Below are 25,784 nucleotides of genomic sequence, written 5' to 3' on the forward strand. Positions count from 1 at the left end.
TGTATGTCCGGTCTGTGTAGTTTGAATTGCCCAATGTAGTGTTCTTTTGTTTGAGCGTGCGTATTTTGAGAGGGGTGGTATGTACCGCCAATGGTTTAGTGCCATTGAATGTCTGCTGCGGTGATTCGTGGGTCATAATGCTGTGGGCGTAGTTCTGTTGGCATAACGGTGTATGTTTTGGAACTGCCAGTTTATCACTGACCTTTGGTCTGGCAGACTTGTGTGTGTGTGGCTGTATAGTGACGGAGTGGTTCATAATATGGGTAGCGGTAAAGCGCCGTGGCCTCAGTATGTTCGCGGCAGTCGGAATGGCGGTAAGTGGCACTTACCGCTAATGTCATCATGAGGGCCTCTGTCTTACATGTCCTTAGTACACTGGGTGCCATATACTAGGGATTTATAAGTTAGCCAATTAGATGTATCCAATTTGACATGCAATTTGTAAGGGTTAAAACATTGACTGAGGCATGTTAGCAGGCTTCATTGCACTCTCAGATTTAAAAGACCAGCAGCATCAGGCCAAAAATATGGGGTTTGACATTCAAAAAGAGGTATCCTTACATAAGAAACTCCCATTGTTGTCCTATTGGTGAAGGAGGCCTTGCTGTAGTGAACATGAATGTAACTGTTTTTCACTACTAAGACATTTAAAACTTAAAAAGTATATACCTAACTTTTTAAGTAGGCTACACTGTGTCCTTAGAGCAGCCTACGGTCTAACTTCGGGGTAAAATATTTATTTAAAAAGGACGACTTAGGCCTGGTAAAGGATTTACTTTGTCAAGTCAAAATGGCAGTTTAAAACTGCAATCACAGGCAAGGCAGTGTTATGCATGGGACATGTTTAGAGGACTACTCAAGTGGCTGGCACAATCAGTCCTTCAGACCACTAGTTGAATCTAATTTACAGGCCCTGGGCACATGTAATGTACTTCACATGTGTCTTATAAGTAAATTAAATATGTTATTTGGGGATAAACCAATGTCATCATGTTTAGGAATAAGAGCACAAGCACATTAGAACTGATTAGCAGGGGTAAAGGGCATAGAATACTTAGGCCAGCAAAAACAAAAAACAAAGTCACAAAAAGAGGTCCAAAGGCAAAAAGTCAGGAGATACCACACCAGGGATGTCAGGTCTAACAAAGGTTATGGTAAGGATAAACTATAGGGTTTAAATGGGGATCAGGTTAGGGTACAGCTAAATGGTAGGGTTAGGATTAGGGGGACATATACAATCGAGTGTAAGGTCAGGTTAATGTTAAAACAAAGCTTACTGTAAAAGTTAGTTCAAGTTTTAGTGTTTGGTTCAGATTGCGTTAAGGGTACATATGGTATAGCCTTGATCAGATTTGGAATTGGAATTGTTAAAGCTTAAAGGTAAGAGTTAAGGTTAAGCTTTTAGTATGATCTAGCAATACGGTTTAAGTCAGAAAATGGTTGAATTAGGATTAGAATGTAGTCTAGGATCAAAGATTAGAGTAACAGATGTGGATGGTTTTAGAATAAGGTGTTCTGGTATTCCAAACACGCATTTCAGGAAAATATACAGAGATATTTAAAAATCATGAAAAGTAAATGATGTGTATGTCAGAATTCTGCCTTCCCACCACCAAGTCGTAGTCACAGGGGCTCCATGGAGTTCTGATTTTAAATAAGTTTATATCAAACATTCTCCACCATATTCCACACCTTGCGGCACATCACACTAATTTTCTAGGTTCCATACAATCATCCTTATGCAGAAGCCCTACTTCAGTCTGAAGACTTCCATTCATTTGGGCATCCCTGTATATATTTCTTCCCTTTCATTCCAGTGTTCACAGTTCCAGTGCTGCTGTCCCGTTTTTCAGTGTTCTGTAATTTGCCTACTTCCAGCCCTTTTCTTCTTTCATAGAATCTAGTTCTGTTTTTGCTGAACGTTATTTCTATATTCAATTTTCTCTTGTTCCTTTCCTTTCACCTCTGTTGTGTTCAAGTTGAATCTTAGCTATCATCAGTGGATTCCGTGGATTTGTGCCTCTTGCACAGAGACTCATTGAGTGCTCTGCTTAAATAAGGGAAGCAACTGTTACCATGCAGTCTTTACCACAAATTGGCTTTACCACTCATTCTTTACCACACGTCTTTTTTCAACATAACTTTGCTAAGCATGTATCATTACCACGTATGCCTCTACCACAAATGGTTTTACTATGCATACCTTTACCACACATATCGATTATATATAGGTACGTTTGTTAACTAAATTTAGAAGTATTTAAAAAAAATGCTATAATAGTGTATTAATTTATCAAAATAATTATTTAAAAATATGTAATAGTTTTTGATGCATGGGAAGAAAGGTATAAAGGGGTGTAGGGGAGTGTATCATTACTCAGGAATGAGCTATTCACACTCAGGCATTGTTATTTTAATTTAATTAAACTATAAATTGAGCGTTTTAAAAAAGATAACATTGTATAAAATGTTTCAGGCACAGGATGCAAGGGATATAGGGGTTTTGGGTAGAGAGGTATATGGATATTCAGGTATTAGCTATTAGCTATTAATACTCAAGTATTAATTTTAAAGAATATTTTGAACTTAAATGTACTGATAGAATACATCAAATACATTTGTATAATGACTTTTAGGCACAGGGTGGTATTGGATGAGAAAGTATATTAATACTCAGGTAGTAACTATTCATACTTGGGTATTCATTTTAAAGATACGTTTTAACTTAAATTTGCAGATAAAATAAATCAAGTACATTTGTGCAATAAGTTTTAGGCATGGTATGGAAGGAATATAGGGGTTATTCTGTAGGGAAGTGTATTATTACTTGAGTGTTGACTAGTTATAGCTGAGTATTCATTTAGAAATAATAATTAATCTATAAGAATGAGCACCAACCAAGAAAATGAATAGACTGTAACGTTTAAACGTAGAACTTGATAACATAGATTTTAAATAAGAAATAGCGCATAATTTTTTTTTAAAAACAATACTTTGTATTAAAAATAAAAGTATTTGTAAGAGGCATGAAAATTATTCTTTCATGTTACAAATATGTATTTTTTTTTTTCAAACTGAAATAGTATTTCCCATTCTTTTCCAATAATTTCTATGGAAAAAAATTCTAATTCTGTTTCTAGTTTTCCGGGTTGGGTTATTGTTTGAGAATCTGTTTCTAAAGTAACTGAAGCATTGTGGTCTACATAGGAAACACAGAGGAACGGCACTCAGGTACAATTGACCTAATTTTTTTAAAACAAGTCATAGGTTAGGACTTTTATTTTAAATACTGAGAGAGAAAAGTAGCTATACATAAAATGTGTTTTTCATTATTAATATGCTATTTTTAATCGGTTTTACATCCCCATATAGATTGGTTTCATATGCACACATTGGGAGTTACTTAAAAAATAGGTTATAGTAAAGTCTAGGATTTTGAGGGAGGCAAAATTAATAAAAAGAATTCTGGGATTTATTGAGGGGCTGATTTAGGAGCCCCTAGCGCCTCCTTGCACCACATTAGCATAATTTTTTGTATGCTAATGTGGCCCAACAAGGCCATTGCCGCTCCAAATTTACAAAGTGGGACAATGCATGCATTGCACCACTTTGGAACCCTTTGCGCCACATTAGTCATGCGCCAGGCATAATGAATGCAAAGGCGGCGTTCCCTCCATTGGGGGGGGGGTGAAAAATTGGTGCAAAGAAATCTAAGACGTTTCTTTGCATCATTTATTTTGGCACTTTTAACGCCTGCTCAGAGCAACTATTTCAAAAAAGGCAATTTAATTAAATGTTTCAATATAAGCAGGACAGTAATAAACTGTAAAATATTGAGTTTTTTTGGTAGTGCAGAAAGTATACAATGTTTTCCAGATTGTCTTAACTTTCAAACAAAAGAAACTGTTGGATTTTTTCCAATAGCTGTTCAGACATTTCCATGATTTTTCTAGAAACTCAATGATTTAAACTACCAGTTAAACATCTCGTCTGTCTCCTGAAAAATGTGTTCCTTTTTTAAAATTTCAAGGAAACAATAGCGGTCAAGGCAACATTTATCAATTGCACTGCTAAAGGAGTTATTCTAACTCTCAATGGCATTGTATGTTTATGCACATCCTTCTAAGCAGGCTGAGTAACAGTTCCACAATTAAATTGTAAAACGTGGCTTTCTTCTGTGATACGATATGTGCAGATGACCCATCCATATATCTTCAGAGTAATTTAGTGGAGGGGCTAAAGTTTTCTCATTTTGGATTAAAAAAAAAATCCAAATGTACAGTTGCAATGTAGAAGTCGTCCACAGATTCAGGAGGAACAAAGCACAAAGATTTTAAGTTTCAAATTATAATTTACTGTTTGACATATAGGCCCATATTACAAGTTTGATGGTCTTTACCGAAGACCGTTGTGGTGGCAGCTGCTAAAAGACCATAATGGAGGCGGTAATCTGACTACGGTACTACAAGTCACACACTGAACTCCGCCAAAATACAGCCACAAATCCAAGACCGCCAAGGCGACCAAGGGAGAGAGAGAGACGATTCCACCACCAGCATCACCAGTCCAACCACATTCCGCTCTCCAGATTACATCCCACAATTCAGCACAGCGGTCATTGTACAGCAGAAAACATTTGACGGTGTGAACCTCCGTGCTCAAAAACGCATCTCTACCAGCACACAGGACCACATTGGATAAATCGAATACCCCACACCTGACACACATCAGACACACCTACACACACACACCACTATAAAACACACCTCACACAACCCACCATCCTTTGCAACTAAAACAACAATCACTGGCAGTGAGGCTCACACAAAGAAAAGATACTGCACTTGTACACCTTATGCACTATCACACAAAACAATTAGCACACATCATACAACTGTACCATTGACACAATATCCACATCATTACACCACAAAAAACCAGCACACACAACTAGGCACCCCCCACCCCACCAAGCACCCTACAATGCACCCTTGTACACAGTACACCCACTCACACACAAGACAACCACCATGTCCCATCAAAAGCACACACGCTTCACAGACAATGAGTTGAGGGTCCTGGTCAATGACATCATCAGGGTCGAGCCACTACTGCTTGGAACACAGGTCCAGCAAACATCCATAGCCAGGAAAATGGAGTTATGGCAGAGAATCGTCGACAGGATCAACTCATTAGGCAACCATCCACGCACCAGGGAGGACATCCAGAAGAGGTGGAACGGCCTATGGGGGAAGATGCATTCCATGGCATTCAGGCACAAAATTTGCCGAGATATAGACTGGGGGTGGGCCCCACCTCCTCCCCCAGAGTGTGCATTGTGGGAAGAGGAGGTCTAGAACATACTGCATCCTAAGGGCCTGCCTAAGGGAATACCTAGAGGGCTGGACTCTGGTACGTAACTAACACTCTCCTAGCACTACGTCATCCGGTCCTGCATGCTAACCCACCACCATATCACACCCCAGGTCACCCTATCTTCCACTACACCTCACACACAATCACCTAAAACCCCTACACTGCATGTCACACCACCACCTAGCCACAATGCGCAGACAGTCCCTGCCCAGTGCATGGATAGCACAGTCAATATCCATCACTAGATCTCCCACAATGCACCTATGTATCCACATGAAAAGCTGATATGTACATGTCATATTGTAACACCTTCATGTACAACTTTCACACCTGCAACAGCAACAGGATGCTATGACTGAGGACCTATACATGGCAATGACAGCCATGCAAACCTCATTCACCAACCCTCAATGGAACATGGTTCCCATTTCACTATCTATTACCCATAAGCAATCGACAAGCTACTGTATGCATCAGACAAGGAGACCAACATTCACACCTCCTCCATGTGAGACTCTCTTACTTCATTCACAGATATTTCTGGCACTGCCAACATGGAGAGGATGCCAAAGACAGCCAGCCCTCAGCAGGATGAAGTCCCCAGTGAGGATAGTGCCTCAGGATGTCTGGACATTGATGACTTACCTGGCCCATCTGGGATACCTGGTCAGTCCACCACTCCCAACCCCACCCTGTGGCATCAATAGTGCAGCCAAACCCTCATCCCCAAGCCTGTGTCCCAAGGACTGGTCAATCAGTAGTGTGCCTGAGTTGTTCTCTAGCTGCGTGAGATCTCTTTGTGTAGTGCTGCAACGAACGTGATTTACAACTCCTTTGTCACCATGTCCTGGGACTCCTGTGGGTGCTACCTGGTCCTTTGCGGGCTCTCTGAAGTGCTGAGAGCCCCCTTTGTCTCCTCAGTCCAAGTTGAGACCCCCAGGTCCTTCCTGGGCCCAGGTAGTGCCTTTTCCTGCCAAACACGTCTCTTGCGTGAGCCAAGGCTTGTTGGTGGAATCCAACAACAAAATCCAGCCTGCACTGATCTACTCAACATGGTACATCTCTTGCACCCAGCAGGAACCGGCAGCTGTATTCTTTGTTGTATCTCTGACTTATTCTTCTAACCGGACTTTGGCACCTTCATCTGGGTTAGCAATGGCTCCTGTAACTCCTGGACTCTTCAACGACTCTTGGACTTGGTCTCCTCTCTCCACAGGTCTTCAGGTCCAGGAATCCATCGGTGGTGTCTTGCAGTCTTGCTTGGTTTTTGCATTATTCTTTAACACAACTTCTATCATGTTCTGAGGAAACTTGCTGTACATTACACCTGTTATCCTTGGCTCTGGGATGGGGTACTTTACTGACCTTTGGTGTTTTCTTACACTCTCAGTGCCCCTCTATACACTACTCTTGCCTAGGTTGGAAACTGACATTCTTATTCCACTCTTTTAGTGTATGGTTTGTGCTCCCCCTTGGCCCATTGTAACCAATGGTGATTTTCACTATTTGCACTATTTTATGACTGTTTACCTGATTTTGGTTACTAGTGTATATTTTATGTATGATACTTACCTCCTAAGGAGTATAGCCTCTAAGATATATTTGGCCTTGTTTCACTAAAATAAAGTACCTTTATTTTTGGTAACACAGAGTATTGTCTTTCTTGTGAGTAAGTAGTGTGTGTTGGAGCCTGGCCTCGTTTGTAGTGGGTACCTAGGGTACTTACACCTTACACCAGATCCAGTTATCCCTTATTACTGAAATGTAGTAGTGTTCTAGAAGCTTAGGTTGATAGAGGTAGCTATAGCAGAGCAGCTTCAACTGAACTAGGAGACATGCAAAGCTCCTGCAATACCACATATAGTTACACAGTACTTATACACAAGTAAAGACAGTACTCAGTGTTACCAAAAAAGAAAGGTATTTTATTTGGGTGACACAAGGCCAAAATTATCTTAGAGGCAATACTCCTTCTGGAGGTAAGTATTATACACAATATATACACTAGACACCAAAATAAGGTAAGTAATTAGAGATAGGATAATGCAAACAATAGGAAATGCTATAGCATGCAATGGGTGAAAATAGGTGTAGAAGCAACACAAACCATACACTAAGAAAGTGGAATGCGAACCACAAATTCCCCCCTAGACAAGTGAAGTGTGTAAAGAATCGCTGGGAAAGTAAGAATACAGCAAAGGAAAGTAAAATACCCCACCCCAGAGCCCTGGAAAGTAGGAGTAAAGTACTGCAAGTTTCCTTGGGACACACTACAAGTCGTGAATAGAGATATAGCAAGAACCAAGCAGGATTGCAAACAACAAATGGTGGATTCCTGGACCTGAAGATCTGCAAAGGAAGGAGACCAAGTCCAGAAGTCGAAAGAAGTTCCAGGAAGGACAGGAGCCCCTGCCAACTCAGAAGAGGGTGCAAAAGAAGAGTCCCCGGTTGAACGAAGACTGCAGAAATGCATCTAATTAAGATGTTAGCGGGTTTCTGCATGAAGCACTGGATGTCTCGCAAAGAGAAGTTGGATGCATGCGAGCTTTGGTGCTGGACTCCACCAACAAGCCTTGGTTCCAGCAAAGTTGCATTTTGCGTCAAAGTGGTGCTGTCTGGACCCAGGAGGGACCTGGGGGCCTCAACACTGTGTGAGGAGGAAGAGGGGGCTCTCAGCACTTCAGAGAGCCCTCATACGATCAGACAGAACCCACGGGAGTCCCAGGACATGGGGACAAAGGAGGTGCAAAATGTGATTGGTGCAGCACTACAAAGGAGGGTCCGGCACTGCCGAAGGTCAACTCATTGAATTGAGCATCGCAGGATAGAGTGCTGGGGACCTGGGCCAGGCTGGCCACAAAGGAATTTTAGAAATAGTGCACAGAGGCTTCAGAAGGTGAAGAAGACGCAGTGCACAGAGTACTGTGAGGATGGGTCTCTGACGTCACCTGCTGGCACTGGCAACACAGAGGCCTCCAGAGTGTCCCCACACCTTGGCAAACAAGATGGCTGAAGTCTGGGACACATTGGAGGAGCTCTGGGCACCACCCCTGGGGTGGTGATGGACAGGGCAGGGGTCACTCGCCTTTCCTTTGTCCAGTTTTGCACCAGAGCAGGGACTAAGGGTCCCTGAACCGGTGTAGACTGGCTTATGCAAGGAGGGTACCATCTGTGCCCTTCAAAACATTTCCAAAGGCTAGGGGAGGCTACCCCTCCCCAGCCTGTAACACCTATTTCCAAAGCGAGAGGGTGTAACACCCGGCTCCCAAAGGAAATGCTTTGTTCTGCCTTCCTGGGACTGAGCTGCTCAGACCCCAGGAGGTCAGAACCCTCTCTGTGAGGTGGCAGCAGCTGTAGCTGCATTGCAAGCCTCAGAGAGCTGGTTTGGCAGTACTGGGAGTCCATGGTGAAGCCCCCCAGATGCATGGAATTGGCTCCCCAGTACCAGATTTAGAATGGGGGGGGCAATTACATGATCCTAGACACCCTACATGGCCATATTCGGGGTTACCATGGTGAATCTACATATATGTATTGATCTAAATTTAGTGCACGTGTGTAATGGCGTCCCTGCACTAACAAAGTCTGGGGAATTGGCCCTGGACTGCATGGGGGCACCTTTGCTAGTGCAATGGTGCCCTCACACTTAATAACTTTGCACCTAGCCTTCAGTAAATGAAGGTTAGTCATATAGGTGACTTATAAATTACTTAAGTGCATTGAAAATGGCTGTGAAATACTGTGTGCACTATTTCACGCAGGCTGCAGTGATAGTCCTGTGAAAGGGTTTATCTGAGCTCCTTATGGGTGGCAAAAGAAATGCTCCAGCCCATAAGGATCTCCTGGAACCCCAATGCTCTGGGTACCTAGGTACCATATACTAGGGACCTATGGGGGGGGGTCCAGTGTGCCAATTGAAATTGGTAAATGAAGTCACTAGCCTATAGTGACTAATTTAAAAGCAGAGAGAGCATAAGCACTGAGGTTCTGGTTAGCAGAGCCTCAGTAACACAGTTAAGCACTACTGACAACACACAGATTAGGCCGCAAACTATGAGCACTGGGGTCCTGGCTAGCAGGATCCCAGTGAGACAGGCAAAACACACTGACATAGGGTTTTCACTATGAGGACTGGGGTCCTAGCTAGCAGCATCCCAGTGACTCAGTAAAAACACACTGACACACACACTCACAAACAGGCCAAAAGTGGGGGTAACCATGCTAGAAAGAGGCTACTTTCTCACACGGTGTGACTACAGTGGTATTGCAAGAGCTTTTTATGTCTCCTAGTTCAGCCTTGGCTGCTCTGTCTACAGCTACGTCTAGGCAGCCTGGCTTCTAGACACTGACTACATTTCACTAATAAGGGATAACTGGACCCAGTATAAGGTGTAAGTACCTCAGGTACACACTACAAACCAAGCCAGCCTCCTACAGCAGGACAAATCATACACCACATGCCTGAACATAAGAAATGTAAACCTAGCAACCTGCACTACCAACACATGTCAGAGAGATGACATCAGTAATATGGCTCCTGATAGGCAGTGTCTCCCACCACAAGTCACCCAGAGTGATAGGTACACTGAACATCTCCTCTGATGTACATGACCAGGAGGAGCACTGTCAGCAGGCAATTTGGAAATAAAAGAACTGACAATACACACACAAAATACCTGTATGTTACTAGAAGTAATGATTGATCAGCTCAGTCCTATAATCATCTGCACCTTCCTCATCAGCCTCCTCATCACTTTGCATGTCACCATCATTAGCCATTGGTCAGGCTGCCTCCTCCTCATCAGCCTGTAATGGAATATGACATCTCAGGACTAATATTTGTAGCATGCAGCAGGCAACTATGATCTGGCATACCTTTTGTGTAGTGTAGAAGAGGGTACCTCCAGAGGCACCTGAACCTGGCCTTCTGTAGGCCAAATGTTCTTTCATTAAGGCACCTCATCCTGCTGTGGGTCTAATTGAAATGGTGTTCCCTATCCATGGTAGGATACCTCTCTGGTGCCAGCAGCCACAGAGAGTTGGGATAGCCAGAGTCACCGGTGTGCACTAAGGTAGGACCTTTGACACTACCATTAAAGGCACAGGGCATAATGGGGTGGCAGTTGACATTACAGTGACACACATCCTAGTGTATATATAGCTATGAGCCAAGCCCTCTCTCTCTCTGTAGTTGTGCCATCATGCGTGGGACATGGCTGTTCCTTAGGAGTCATGCACAGAAACTTGCCCGTCACTTGGGAAATGTACTAGTCCACGAGAAACACCACCTGTACATTGATGGAGTAGTAGTTTTTCCTGTTCCTATAGACTTGTTCATTGGCCCTGGGAGTGACCAAAGCAATATGGGTGCTATCTATGGCCCCTATCACATGACGGATGCATCCACTATGATAGAAGTCAGCCTTAACAATAGGGAAATCCCCACTTTGGGGAAACCTGATGTAGCTGTGTAAGTGTATCAGTAAAGCAGACAGTACATCTTTCAACACAAGAAGGGCTGTGACATCCCTGCTGCCAAGCCCACTTTAATCTGGAATGAGCCTAAGGCAAGGAAGTGTAGCAGAGACAAAAACCTGTACTATGGGAGGGATGGCATAGGGGATTACATGTGACAAGCAATAGATCTGGCTCCAACTGGGTTCATAGATCCATTATGGTCTGACGATTCAGACAAGAAGTCTGGATTATGTGTCTTTCCTCCAGGGTAGCAAGGTCTACCAGGAGGCAGTACACAGGTGCATCTCTCATTTTCCTCTTTACAGGGTATCTAGGATAGAGAGGAGAGAATGTACAATTTGATGAGCACTCTACACATGGTAGCCGACTCTATCCTAGTTGCACACAACAAACACTGTAGACATTCCCCAACAGTTGCCACATACCATATTGGTCATGTAGACAGGCCATTTAAACCATAGTTGCTGCCCATTGCAGGCCCTGACCAACAGCCTGTCACACACATAACATGTGTAATGTTCCATGTTAAAGCTGCATATTTCTCCAGCACTGACAATGTATGTACTGATGCCAGTGCCCTTTATGGTAACACCGCCAATGAGTACCTAGTCACTGGACATGCACTGGAATTGATATCTACCCATTGAACACCACTGTGGCATGAGTGGCACATGTATGGGCCCAGCGATGATGGCATAACATAGGCCTATTGTCAGAGTCACCAGATCCTCGGGGTCTGTGCACGTTCCCAACACGTCCACCACTGAACAGCTCCAAGACTCTGATAGATAAATCACAGAGACTGAGAGAGTTCAAGAGGGGAAGAGGGGATTAGGAAGGGAACAGCTGGGAAGGAGACCTGTAGTAAGAAAAAGGTTAGAACACACAATATGAAAATTATATCTCCTGAAATCAATACTAGACTATGAATCTAAGCCTAGTCACTCTGAAAGCATGAACAATCTAAGAGTTAAGTTTAAAATGACTAAGTTTCAAGACGGCCGGATACCTGTAAGGGAATCAAGATGAATTAAATGAAAACGTTGTTATTCAAGTACTTTCCTTTACATGAGAATCAGAAAAAACATTCTGACTAAATTTTAAAACAGTCATATAAATCCTGTTTTGAGAATGTATACTAGGACCATACAATATTGCACCTAGAAACTCTGGCCTTCTGTGTACTCTTGAAATGTTTCAACACAAATTGCGCATATTGCAGAGATATATAGATAGATAGATAGATATATATAGATATATATATAGATATATATAGTAAACCACCATAAAAGGATTGTGTACCATGAAGAACACAATATGGATTCAGGAAACAAATCACATAACTTGTCAACTCGAATATTACATAATACATATCTTAGAATAGTGGCATACAATAAACAACATGAAATAAGCTCGAGGAGAGAATCGTGCGTCTTGCCGATTCGAGTGTCACCATGTAAAATACCAAGAAATGGTAGCACGCAATGAATATCAAAGTCAAATCATCATTAATCGAATCACGCGTCTTGCTGATTCGTAAAACACGATGTGAATGTCAAGAAATAACAGCTCACAATAAATAACAAGATCAAAGTACAATGAAACGAATCGCGCTTCTTTTGACGATTCTTAAGCCACCATGTAAACGTCAAGAAATGGTAGCGCGCAATGAACAACAAACTTAAATCCTCATGAAACGAGTTGCGCGTCTTGCCAATTCGTAAAACATCATGTAAATGTCAAGAAATAGTAGCGCGCAATGGACAACAATGTTTAAACACCATAAAACGAATCGCACGTCTTGCCGATTCTTAAGCCACCATGCCAGTGTCAAGAAATGGTAGCACGCAATGAATAACAAAGTCAAACCTTTATGAAACAAATCGCGCGTCTTGCCTATTTGTAAACTACCATATAAATGTCAAGAAATGGTAGTGCTCAAGTAATCTGTTACTCATTTCAGTATTATACCAAGAATATGAAAATTCTCAATAACGGTGTCGGGATAGTCCAACCACCGTCTTACTGCCTGGAACAGTGATCACTAATGAAGAATGAAGGGCAGAAGACTGGAAGATCCAAATAGGCCACCGGGACAGGAGCTCAGGAAGAAGCTGCTGCTCTGCACCGGGACCTCTGAATAGTAAGCACTGGGAGTTGGGCTGACTCTCTTTTATAGAGTCTTGGCCCAGCCCAGAACCATGCCCAGGCATGTTGCAGGGAAATTCTCTGGAAGGCCCTGGAAAGGGGCCACACCCTAACACACTCTGAAAACCTGCAGCAATACATTGCAAAGGAACAGTATTTGTAAGCATATTAAAAATAAGTTTTCAGGATTGAACTCTGCAATGCAAAAGGTTAAACCACAACATATCAGCACAATGGATAAATTACGTTGTTTTGAGAGTGCTGGGTTTTTGCCTTTTTGTCGCCAATAGAGTGCGTACTGCTCTGGTGTTGACAGTACTCCCCTCTCCCAGAGGCGCTCTAGGGCCTGGTTTGCTTGGATTAAGACAATGAAAGCGTCTCACAAGTACTGGAGCTTGAACATCTGATGCGGAAACCCATGAGTTACTTTCAGGACCATAACCTTTCCATGAGATTAAGTATCATAGATTACGCCCTCTCAGTTTAGAATCCAACACTTTCTTGACTTCGTATTCTTCTTCCCCTTGTACTAGAACAGGACCTGGATGAGGGTGAACCTTTTGGACTGCCTTTTTCAAGAGGGAAGTGTGGAACACTGGATGAATCCGTAAGGATCTGGGCAATTGTAGTTTATAGGTCACCGGATTGATTTGCTGAAGGACAGTATAAGGACCTATGAATTTGGGGTTAAACATGTGCTTCTTCTTGAAGTCTATGGGGGTCATTACAACCCTGGCGGACGGTGTTAAAGCGGCGGTAAGACCGCAAACAGGCCGGCGAAAAAAAAAAAGGGAATTATGACCGTGGCGGCAACCGCCAACAAAGACAGACACTTTAACACTCCGACCGCCACGGCGGTACAGACAAACAGCGTGGCGGTCACCGCCAACAGACAAGCGGGAGACAAAGTACCGCCCACAATATCACAACCTACCAATCCGCCACCTTTTCCGGGGCAGATTCACCGTGGATAAAAGCACGGCGGAAACAGCCATTTCAATGGGAAAACGCTCACCTCTACACACTCCACGAGGACGCCATGGAGCCGGAACTCCAAATACTCCCTGCAATAGTCTTCCTGCTCCTGTACGATCATCATCAACGCCGCCGCCGAAGACAATGGTGAGTACTGCACCTACGACATAGCGGAGGGGGGAGGCAAAAGTCAGGGACATACACACGCAACACCCCCACCCTCACCCTGACCCTCACCCACTACAACACACACACCAATGCATATCCAAACATGACAGTAACAACCCCCAAACCCCCCGGAAGAATGCAAAGACAAAAGGAAATGAGTGGAACCATTGTAATATATCAAAATACAGTAACCAAATATATACAGATATATATACACATTCAACAAAATATACATCCTGATTAGTAGTGCAGGTAATGCACCATTCAATGTCCGTGGACCACTGGGTCCAAAATGCATGGGCGAGGCCCACACACGATACCAGAGCAAAACTGAGAGAACACTGCTGGGGCATCAGATAGAAATACAACAGGCACCTCAGGGGGGAGGGAAGGGGGGGCACCTCAGCTGGATGACTGCACCATGCCAGATTCACGAGGGGGCTCCATGCCCATTGTTATATCCTGGGGAGTGCAAAGCCACAGTCTCACAAGTCTCTACAGTGGGTGGCTTGCCCACTGTACCATCCTGGGGAGTGGAAAGCCACAGTCTCTCAATTCTCTACAGTGGGTGGGTTGCCCAGTGTACCATCCTGGGGAGTGCAAAGCCACAGTCTCTCAAGTCTCTACAGTGGGTGGGTTGCCCACTGTACCATCCTGGGGAGTGCAAAGCCACAGTCTCTCAAGTCTCTACAGTGGGTGACTTGCCCACTGTTCAATCCTGGGGAGTGCAAAGCCACAGTCTCTACAGTGGGTGACTTGCCCACTGTACCATCCTGGGGAGTGCAAAGCCACAGTCTCTCAAGTCTCTACAGTGGGTGGGTTGCCCACTGTACCATCCTGGGGAGTGCAAAGCCACAGTCTCTCAAGTCGATAAGTCTCCACTGGTTCTGGAGGGGGACTGGTGCCCAGAGTGCTTCATCCTGTTAAGGACAGACGGAGTGGATGCTGTTCTCCACTGGTTCTGGAGGGGGACTGGTGCCCAAAGTGCTTTATCCTGTTAAGGACAGACGGAGTGGATGCTGTTCTCCACTGGTTCTGGAAGGGGACTGGTGCCCAGAGTGCTTCATCCTGTTAAGGACAGACAGAGTGGATGCTGTTCTCCACTGGTTCTGGAGGGGGACTGGTGGCCAGAGTGCATCACTCTCCCCGTGACGGTCCCAGTTCCATCACTGCCCCTGCCGCACATGGGCTAGCGGTGCTAGAGTTGGCGGTGCTTGCCATGGCGGTCTTTGCCCTGTTCAGCGGTGCTTGACTTTGCTGTCTCTGACCTGTTCAGCTGTGCTTGCCCTGTTCAGCGGTGCTTGCCATGGCGGTCCTTGCCATGTTCAGCGGTGCTTGCCCTGTTCAGCGGTGCTTGACTTTGCTGTCTCTGACCTGTTGAGCGTTGCTTGCCATGGCGGTCTTTGCCCTGTTCAGCGGTGCTTGGCCTGTTCAGCGGTGCTTGACTTTTCTGTCTCTGACCTGTGCAGCGGTGTTTGCCATGGCGGTCCCTCATTGCCCAGCGGGGCTGTGGCTGCCGGGGCCCTCCTGGACACTGACTCTGGCGGTGGCCTCCTGGCCAGAGACGATGGGACTGCCCTCCTGAGCACTGACTCTGGCGGTGGCCTCCTGGCCAGTGACGCTGGGGCTGCCCTCCTGGGCACTGACTCTGGCGGTGGCCTCCTGGCCAGTGACAATGGGACTGCCCTCCTGGGCACTGACTCTGGCGGTGGCCTCCTGGCCAGTGACAATGGGACTGCCCTCCTGGGCACGGACTCTGGCGGTGGCCTCCTGGGCAGCGGGGATGATGGCTGGCTTCTCCGCCGTGCTGATCTTCCCAGACTTTGGTGCTTCTTTCTGCCCCTTCCCCACCTTGGGAGGAGTCACAGCTGAGTGGATAGTCCCTCCCGGGACCCTTGTGAGCGGCTTTGACAGCTGCAGTCTTCCCCCTAACCCGTCGGGCAACTTCTGGTGCTTCACAGGGGGGGGGGAACTGGCTGAGCTGTGGCTCTGTGTCACACTGGCTGCCCTGGTGCCCGGTGCACTCCACATACCTCTAACAGGCACCACTGGTACCGGAGATTTTTTGGCTGAGGTGCTAGTAAGGGACCTATGAGTTGGAGGGGGGAGTGGTGGGAAAGAGGTCAAGGTTGCTCAGGAAAAGTTTCTGACGAACACTGGGACGGGTAGCTGGAGGGGGTCTGGGAGTGGAGGAAGAGGAGGTGGTTGTAGGAGGTGTAACTTTTGTTGATTTGGGTGCAGGTGCATGCGCTGGAGGTTGTCGTGAGGTGAATGGATGTTGGGTGGGTGTGTGCCCGCGTTTGTGTTCTTTGGGAGGGGGCGTCACAGACACACTGGGAGAGGACACAGGGGACGTGTAAATGGTAGTGGGGGTAGTGAGTGCAGGTGAGTGGGGTGTGGTGGTGGGTGTGCCGGTGCGGGACCTAGTGGCTGTAGTGGTAGTGCATGCAGGTGAGAGTGTAGATGACACTGGGAGGGAGGAGGGAGACGACGAGGAGGGGGACACAGTGGAGGCAGTGGATGTTGCTGTGTCTGTACATGGGTGATGCTTGCGTGAGTGCCTGTGGGATGTGTGGTGCTTATGTTTGCCTGAGCTTCCCTTGTGTGTTGACGTGTGTGCAGGCTGGTCTGATGGTGTGCTTAGGATAGGCGGGGGTACAGGGAATTGGGTCTGGGTGGAGGAAGTTGGAGCGGGGAGGCTAGACACAGGGACAATGGCTGCCATCAGTGCTGAGGCCTGAGATTGCAGGGTTCGATGAAGGGCAGCCTGACCAGAATGAATGCCCTCCAGGGATGCATTACTGTGTTGCAACTCCCTTTCTACAGCCTGGATGGCATTCAAAATGGTAGACGGCCCAACAGTGAGTGACCTGAGGAGGTCAATGGCCTCCTCACTGAGGGCAGCAGAGGTGACAGGGGCAGAGGCTGAGGTGCCTGGGGCGAAGGTGATGCCCACCCTCCTGGGTGAGCGGGCATGGGGCGAAGGCTGAGGGGCTGCTGGGAGGACGGTGCTGGTAGGGGGGGTGGCGGCTGTACCTGTAGAAGTGGGGGGCACAGATTTTGCCGCCACCACAAAGGAGATGCCATCGGAGGACGAGTCCGTGACGCTGGTTGCTGACCTGACCCCACCGTGAAGCTCCCCTCGCCCTCCGTCCCACTGGTGTATTCAGAGTCCGTGGTGTGGCCCTCCATGACCATGTGGGATGCAGCTCCCTCGTCCTCTGGTGCCACTGTACCTCCGCCTGATGATGCACAAAAGAACAGGGAGAGCACAAAAATTGGGGGGGGGGACGACAGAAGAAAGACAGTTTGAATGCATGGCTTACCGCTACCGTTGACGGACAATACAGACACAGTAGCCCCCTGCTCTACGCCGCGCTGTTGGGCTTTACTGATGCAGTTCCTGGGATATGGCCTACATGGCTATGGTGGACATCAGCCACATGGCCTGCATTATGGAGGGTCCTAGCCTACGGAACTCGCCCTGGCCTAGGGAAACCCACAGCCCTCCTCCCCACCCAGACACCTTCACTGCATGCAAAGTCTGCTGAATGATGTTGTACTGACCCCCTTGTGTCTGCTGTGATGCCCTCAAGCGCCCATCCAACTCAGGGTAGGCCACCGCCAGAATCTGTAACATCAGGGGGGTCATGGTGCGACTGGCACCCCTCCCACGTTGGGAGGCCATCCCCAGCTGAGCCTCCGCCATCTTCTTGCTCCAGCGGCGAATGTCCTCCCATCTTTTACGGCAGTGGGTGCTCCGTCTCTGGTGGACCCCCAGGGTCCGGACGTCCTTGGCGATGGCACGCCAAATATCCTTCTTCTGGTGGGCACTGACCTACATGACATGTACAGGGAGAGAAGAGAAGTCATTACCAACTGCACCGTCAAAGTGAGTGGCCCACATCCCCACCCTTGCCATGTGGCACATGCATTCACAGTCCTTCATGCTTGCAGAACTCTGCCCCCTTCCTTCTTACAACCAGCCCTCTCCACACAGGCATAGCCCACACAACTTGCTCCCTGTATACTCACCTGTTGGTCTGGAGGACCGTAGAGTAGCGTGTACTGGGGGAGGACCCCGTCCACGAGCTTCTCCAACTCCTGTGCAGTGAAGGCAGGGGCCCTTTCCCCAGACGCATGATCCATTGTCTCTTCCAGACCGCGGTCACAGCAGCACTTGCAGTATAGGTCCTCTCCTGTCGAAGATCCGGTATCAAGTGATTCAAAAGATAGAAAATGGCAGTGACATCCGCGCCGGTGCATACCATCACCGCCGGCGCACTTCATCATTGGCTCCTGGGACCCATAGGGTCCAGTGTTAACCAATGCAGCATTGCGCAGCGGTCTTCGACCACCTACCACGACGGTGTACAACGCCAGCGCAGTTACCTCACATCCCATTGTACCAGTTTAGAGGTCAGACAGCCGCCATTCCAGGGGCCCGCATGGCTTCATTTTCAACTGCGTCACACATACCTAGGCCTGGACTCAACACACATACAGACAACTTTTTGGATTTTGTTTCGTGTTCTGTGTAGCTGTGGGTACATACTTCTGAGTTGCTTGACTCCGTGGTCGCTGTTGTCCTTCCTAGGCACTGTCAGCTGGGATATCTGAGGAGATAGCGGAATCCTCCGGTGTACCGACCGCTGGTGGACCTGTTGACAATGGAGGAGCGACATTTAATCATCACCTACAGGTTTGACCATGCCTCAATCCAGGAACTGTGTACCCAGTTGGAGCCTGACCTGATGTCAGCTATCCACCATCCTACAGGGATCCCCCCTCAAGTGCAGGTGCTATCAGTGCTCCATTTCCTAGCAAGTGGGTCATTTCAAACAACAGTGGCCATGGCAACAGGGATGTCCCAGCCTATATTTTCCAACGTGTTGCCAGAGTGTTGTCTGCCCTGCTGAAACACATGAGGAGCCCGTGCCCAAACCGAGACCCAACCCCCAGGACCCCCTCCCAAGCCCAGACCCCTACCACCTCCCAAACATCCCTGAGATACCTGCTTGCCCCCTTGATGCCCCTACACTGTGGAGGTCACTTTGCAGTCAAGAGTCAAGATGGAGCACTGTGTTGTGCCATATGTGCCATGAGCACAATTGACTATAGACTGCCCAATGGCCTAATTTTATATATAGTTTCTTTATAATTCTGTACTTATTATAATACATCTGGACCAACCTGCTGGTATAGATGGTGACATACTTTTCCTGCCTTTCCTTTGACATTGATGTGTTGTGTTTGTGGCATTTGGTTTGTGTGTTTGTGAGTTGTGTATGTTGGTTTTGCTAGCTGTTGTGCCTGGGCTGCATGTGTGTGTGTGTGTGGGCCTGCCATTGGTCTTGCTGCTATTGCTGTGTTTTGTGTCTGTGATATGATTGTGCAGCTCCATGCATAAGTGTTGCAGAGTTGTGCATTGTACAAAGTGTGATGTTTTGTGGTGTTGTGTGCCATTACGTGGTTATGTGTGCATTTGTGTGTGGTGATGGCTATGTCATATGCGTTGTATGTTGTGTGGGTGTGGTGTGACATTTGGTATGTGTGCTGTTCTTGATTGCTTATGAGTAGTCTTTGCGTGTTGTTGTCAGTACATTTTGTCATGTGTCGGTGTGCAGTTCTGTGGGTTGGCAACACATTTGTGTTGTGATTGTGATGTTGTGTGAGTCAGTGGTGTTGTACATGTGTGTTAGCCTGTGGCGGTAATGTGTGTGTGGGATGAGGTGTGTATTGCACATGTGTTTTGGCTGTGGTGTGTGTATTGCCTGTGTGCATGTGTCTGTTTTGTGTGTGGGTGTGCAGGTGTGTGTGTGTCTTGGTATGGAGGTATGGTTGCATGTGTGTGTGGCAGTCGCTAGCCATCCCTAATGTGTGTGTTGTATGTGTGTGTGTACTAATACCTTTCCCTCCAGTGTGTGCTAGGTGGGTGTACTTACTGTTGTTTTCGTCTTTGTCGTCACTGGTTCTGTAGTCGGAGGGCGATCAGGATCAGTGGGACGATTTCAAGTTCTGCTTCTGTGGCGGTTCCAATCATGTCTGTGTTCCCAAATGGGAGTGTCTCATTTTATTGTGTTCGGTTCTACCAGGGTTTTGTTGGTGGTGTGACCGCCCCAGAAATCCTGGCAGTGCGCAACCTCATAATACGCTTGCTGGTAACATGGTCCCACCGGCCTGGAGATGCCTATCGCCATCTGCAGCAGCCTCTCCGCACTGGCAGTACTGGCGGTGAATTGTCTGTGTTCCGTTGGGAATATGTTGTTCATAATATGGCAGTCTGAATCGCCGGCCTGGCGGCAGTGCGACCACTGTATGGCGGTGCTTGGACCGCCAGACTCGTAATGAGGGCTATAATGTTTTTTTTTATTTTCTTCCTATATGTCTGGGGAAAATGAAAAACTCCTTGAATTTGGGTAGTTGGGTATAGCTTCATTTGTTATTCAAAATCAATCATCGTTTTCCTAGGATTTTTATTAATTGTTTTGGATTTTACTACTGTTAAAACAATCTCTAAATGTAGAAGTGACTGGTTGGGGAGTAGATTTACATCTATCATCCATCACCCGAATTTCACTATTTTTAATGGTAACAGTGTTATGTAGGGTACTAAAGATTTTTACCATTAACAATTAAAATTATTTGAAGTTTTTAATGGGTGTTTATGGTTGTTTTGTTATAGAGTTTTGCCTGTAGTGGAGTATTTTAAATGTCCAGCTCCAGAGCTGGACTGGGAACTAAAAGCAGTTGTGACAATTTTTGTCAGACCAGCCCTCATAAGGTGCATAGTGAGTCTGACCACTGTAATGGGGCTTGGGGGAGCTATATCCCCACTCAATAAAATATGAGAAGAAATGACAAAAACAGTGCATTCCACAACACATTTTTCATTACACATTCAATTGTATTAATTTTTAAAGCATAGTAAATGATGACCTTACAGTGCACCAGGATACAGCAATTTTTATTGTGGATCTTCAATTATTCCTTCACCATCACCCTCTAACAGTGCCTTTCATCTCTTGGTAGCCTCTCTCTCACATGTATTTCATTTGTTTTATATCACCTCTCTTACCATCAGTGTATAGAAAAGTTTGACAAAGAGGACTACAAGGTGCAGGATTCAAATGCCATCTATGATGGTAGATATTTTTTAAGAATGCTTGACCTGGGGAAGCATAAGCTAATGATTCAAAATGTAACATATATTTAGGTTTGACTTTACTGAACAATTTATTTCTACCCAAACAAACTCTTTTTAGCAAAATTAGGATAATCAAACACTAGGAAAAAATATAACTTTCTGACCTGTACCATGCAGTTTGCATGCACTTCTTTGATGGCAGTTCACTGTGCTCAATTATGATTGTAACTTATAATTTGTACAGTACCAAAAGGAGCTCTGTAACAAAAACAGTATCTCACTGAGCTATGTACATACAATACTGTTCTGTGATCTGCACAGTACACATTCTTTGCAATAATCATATTAACCCTCTGCACTCCCTTAGATGAGTCAAAACGTCCACTAGACAAAACCTCACTCTCTTTTCAGCAGGTACATTTATCATTATAGTTATCTTGGCACCTATGTTGTTGCATAAAAACTGTTGGATATACAAGAAACTCTGCAGTGCTTTTAAAACTACTGCACTGCTACAAAACCGGCACCCAGTAACACAAGCAGCCCCCAATCTGAGAGCATCCAGGGGAAATGCTCGATGTCCAGTACAGCTAGTTTGGCTTTGTTCACCACCTCTCCTAAGACAAGCCCTGACCAGAATTAGAATTCCAGTGCCCAGCACCTTCTGTGAGGTAATACCTGAGTGGAGTTACAATAGTAAATGGGCCTTCTCCCCAGAGTCCAGTACCTTACCTCAGGCAAACCCTGGGTAGCATTATACTAGTAAATCTGCTCCCTCCCAGTGACCAGCACCTTTCCTTCCTGAGTCAAGCACTGAGTAGAGTTAGAATAGAAAATCTGCCACACGTCCCATTGTTAAGTACCTTCCAGGAGGCAGGATCTGTCCTCCTCCTAGTGTTCCACACCCTTAGATTTACAAAATATGATTTAAACTGTTGCTGAGAGCTGTTTAGCCTGCTTGAGGAGTTAAAGTTATATTTGCTTTTGATGTGTCAACTTTGCAAGATGCAGGTAGCGATTTTGGGCAGCAGGAATGCTCAATGGTTTTCGGGCAGCAGCAAACTGGTTGTGGATTGAGTGAACAGAGAAAAGTGAAAATGTTTATAGTTCATTTATTTTGCCTGCATTCTAAAAAAAATTAAAACATCTATTTGTATTTGGTGTATTCTGCCTCACTTCCAGCAACCAACATCTTCTCAGAGGCAAGCACTGGAGTTAGACTAGGAAATCTGCCCCCTCCTAATGTCCAGCATCTTACCTGGGGTAACCCGTGAGTGGACTTAGAATAGTAAATCTGTCTCCCAGCCACAGTTTCCAGGAGGGAGGTATATTTTAAATATATATTTGAATATATAGGCACTGTTCCACTTACTGCATTCAGTTATTTTAAGGCGAATTCTGATGATTGGAAATGAAAGTGTCATTTTTTTTATTTTCTCCAGAAGTGCAGATTTGGACTGATTAACAAAAAATTATTTTATTAATACTATCCGATTATACAATGGATATATTAGAGAAACATTTGTTATTTTGAAATTTAGGTGGCACTGTTGTCTGAAATAGCTGTATTTTACTAAGCAACACTAATGAGAGCATGTGGTTACAACAGATATCAATGTACCACAGAATAGAAAAGTAGGACACTCAGGGGCTGATTTAAGAGTTAAGAGCCCGTAGTGTCTCCTTGTGTCACATTAGCACCATTTTTTACGCTAATGTGGCCCAACAAGGCCAAAATCGCATCAGCAGGTTTACAAAGTTGTGTAATGCCTGCATTGCGCCACTTTGTAACACTTTGCACTACATTATGCCTGCACCAGGCATAATGTATGCAAAGGGGGCATTCCAACATTAGGTAATTTTTTTCAACACTTTTAATGCCTGCTCAGAGCAGGCATCAAAAAGAGGCACGCCATTGTTTTCATTTGGCCTCAATAGACTTTGCAGGATTAGCATCAAACGTTTTGACGCTAGTCTTGCAAAGCTTTGAACTAGCATCAAAAATGTTGATACCAGTTTACCTAATTGCTGCCATAGTATGCCATATTTGCGATATGGTGCACACATGGTGGAGTTGGGGAGGGGGCGTGCTAAAGGGTCCAAGGAAAGTGCAGTGCCACTTTTCTCAAATCAGGCTCTCATTTTTATATGTTCTATACAGTAAGGGTTTGCCACAATTTGCAACAAAATGACTGTTAAACGTGTTTAATTGTGAAGAAATGAATGTCTAAACATTTATTTGTAGTCAAAGTAATTTAAGATGTCTGTTTGACCTTCTTTACTATGTATGCTCGCCATTTTGCAATGGGGCAGAGTGATAGAGGTAATTATGAAACATGTGGTCATGTGTGAATTGCTACATCCTGTTGTACCACTTGCAGTGCATGTTCTGTGTAGCACTGCGCAACAAAATTGATTTTTTTTTTTACATTTGAGCTATGCATTTATATTTATAACTTCTACAAAAGTAGGCATGCATGTAAAGTCTGGGCAAAACTTTATCTATTACAATGTTACTACTACTTTTTTCAATAATTAAAAATAATATGTAGATATTTTTAAAAATGCATTGTAAATGTATGTGTGGTAAACGTATGCATAGCAAATGTATGTGTAGTAAAGGCTTTTAGCATGTTATGCTCTGTCTATGCGTGTAAGGACTTGCATTGCAAAGATGTATGCTTAGTAAAGGCATGTGTGATAAAGACTGCATCATACATACCTTCTATAGAAATTCTTGGGATGTACTCTTTAGATAACACAATGTTGATTAGCAGCCTTGCATTAACAGCCAAGCAAAGGATTAAGCTCTCAACTAAAGCATGTGCTTCTGTGTTTTAGTTCACACCTGGAAGTGTGATCCTTTCGGAAACCTTTTTAATTGGTCCTGAAAGAAATGCAAAAATGGGCGTGCTTAGACCATTGTTCTGTTCTCCATGATAACTTCCCGTGTGAAACCCTCAAAAGGGAGTAGTGGCTTTGTAAGGCAGTTGACGAGACCCCTTTTGTCCGCATCCATGGTCATACTTTTCCCAATTGTATCCACTCCTCTTTGAATGGCAAAGTCATTGGTCTGTCTCTACTGCTCAAACACATGTTGCAGCATGTAATAGGTCGAGTTTCAGCGTGTTGGCTCTTCCTGTGTAAGGACTTTAACTGGTACTCTATTAGCATGCGGATTAATCCTCAACTGCTTTCAGGCTTTAAAAGAATGGGTTAAATGAGTGTAGATTTTTCTGCAGGCGGTCAGTATGTTGCAGACTATTGGGGTCATTACGACCCTGGCGGTTGACGGAGAAGTGGCGGTTTTACCGCCAACAGGCTGGCGGTAAAAAATTTAGAATTATGACCATGGCGGTTACCGCCATGGTCATCCGCCATTTCTCCAATCAGACCGCCATGGCGGAGACGACCGCTGGGCTGGAGACTTGGGTCTCCAGCCCAGCGGCCTTCACAAGACCGCCAGCGGTATCATGACCCGGCTTACCGCCATGGATTTCATGGGGTTTGGAACCACCATGAAATCCATGGCGGTAAGCACTATCAGTGCCAGGAAATTCCTTCCCTGGGACTGATAGGGGTCTCCGACACCCCCCACCCCCTCCCCCGAGTCCGTCCCCAACACCCCCAGCCCCCTGCCACCCCCCAAAGGTGGCAGGACCCCCCTCCCCACCCCACCCCGACATCACAACACAGACACACACCCGACACGCATGCAGACACCACCAACACACATTCCCGCACACACACGAACAAACATGCCAACAGACACACACAGTCATACACGCACACCCTCATTCAGACCTACACGCACACATCCATACATACAGACAGACACGCACACATTTCCATTCACACTACATCCCTTCATGCATACATACACTCACACACCCCCTCTATATACTCACACGCACACCCCCATTCACCCACACATCACACAACACCCCCCACCCCCTCCCCTAACGGACGATCAACTTACCTTCTCCGTTCATCTTCCGGGAGGGGACGGGATCCATGGGGGCTGCTCCGCCGCCAGCACACCGTCAACAGAACACCGCCACGCTGAATCACAGAACGTGATTCGGTGGGCGGTGTTCTGTTGACGTGGCGAGTATGGCTGCTGGCGACTCTGTCCGGAAAAGGATGGAGGGCTGCCATCAGTCGTAATACGCAGAGTGGAAAACCGCCACCACTGGCGGTCTTCAGTGCGGCGGTCCCTCAGCGGTCTTGTGAAAAGACCGCCGAGGTCGAAATTACCCCCTATGTCTTCTTTTTCTAGAATTCCTGCACAACCAGGTTGATGCAATGCGCCAAACACAGGACCTTGAAATAGCCACCATCTGACATGGCCTTAACTACATTACTGTCACTGTACATGTCAACAAATCCTCTGGATCACAGTCATTCAAACATCTTGCTGTTAAATTTATCTAATATGTTTGCAGTGGTATGGGATTTCTCCTCGGTGAACATGGCTACTGTTGCATGCAAC

The sequence above is a fragment of the Pleurodeles waltl genome, chromosome 3_1 (genome assembly GCF_031143425.1).
Source record: "Pleurodeles waltl isolate 20211129_DDA chromosome 3_1, aPleWal1.hap1.20221129, whole genome shotgun sequence".
NCBI classification, from domain to species: domain Eukaryota; kingdom Metazoa; phylum Chordata; class Amphibia; order Caudata; family Salamandridae; genus Pleurodeles; species Pleurodeles waltl.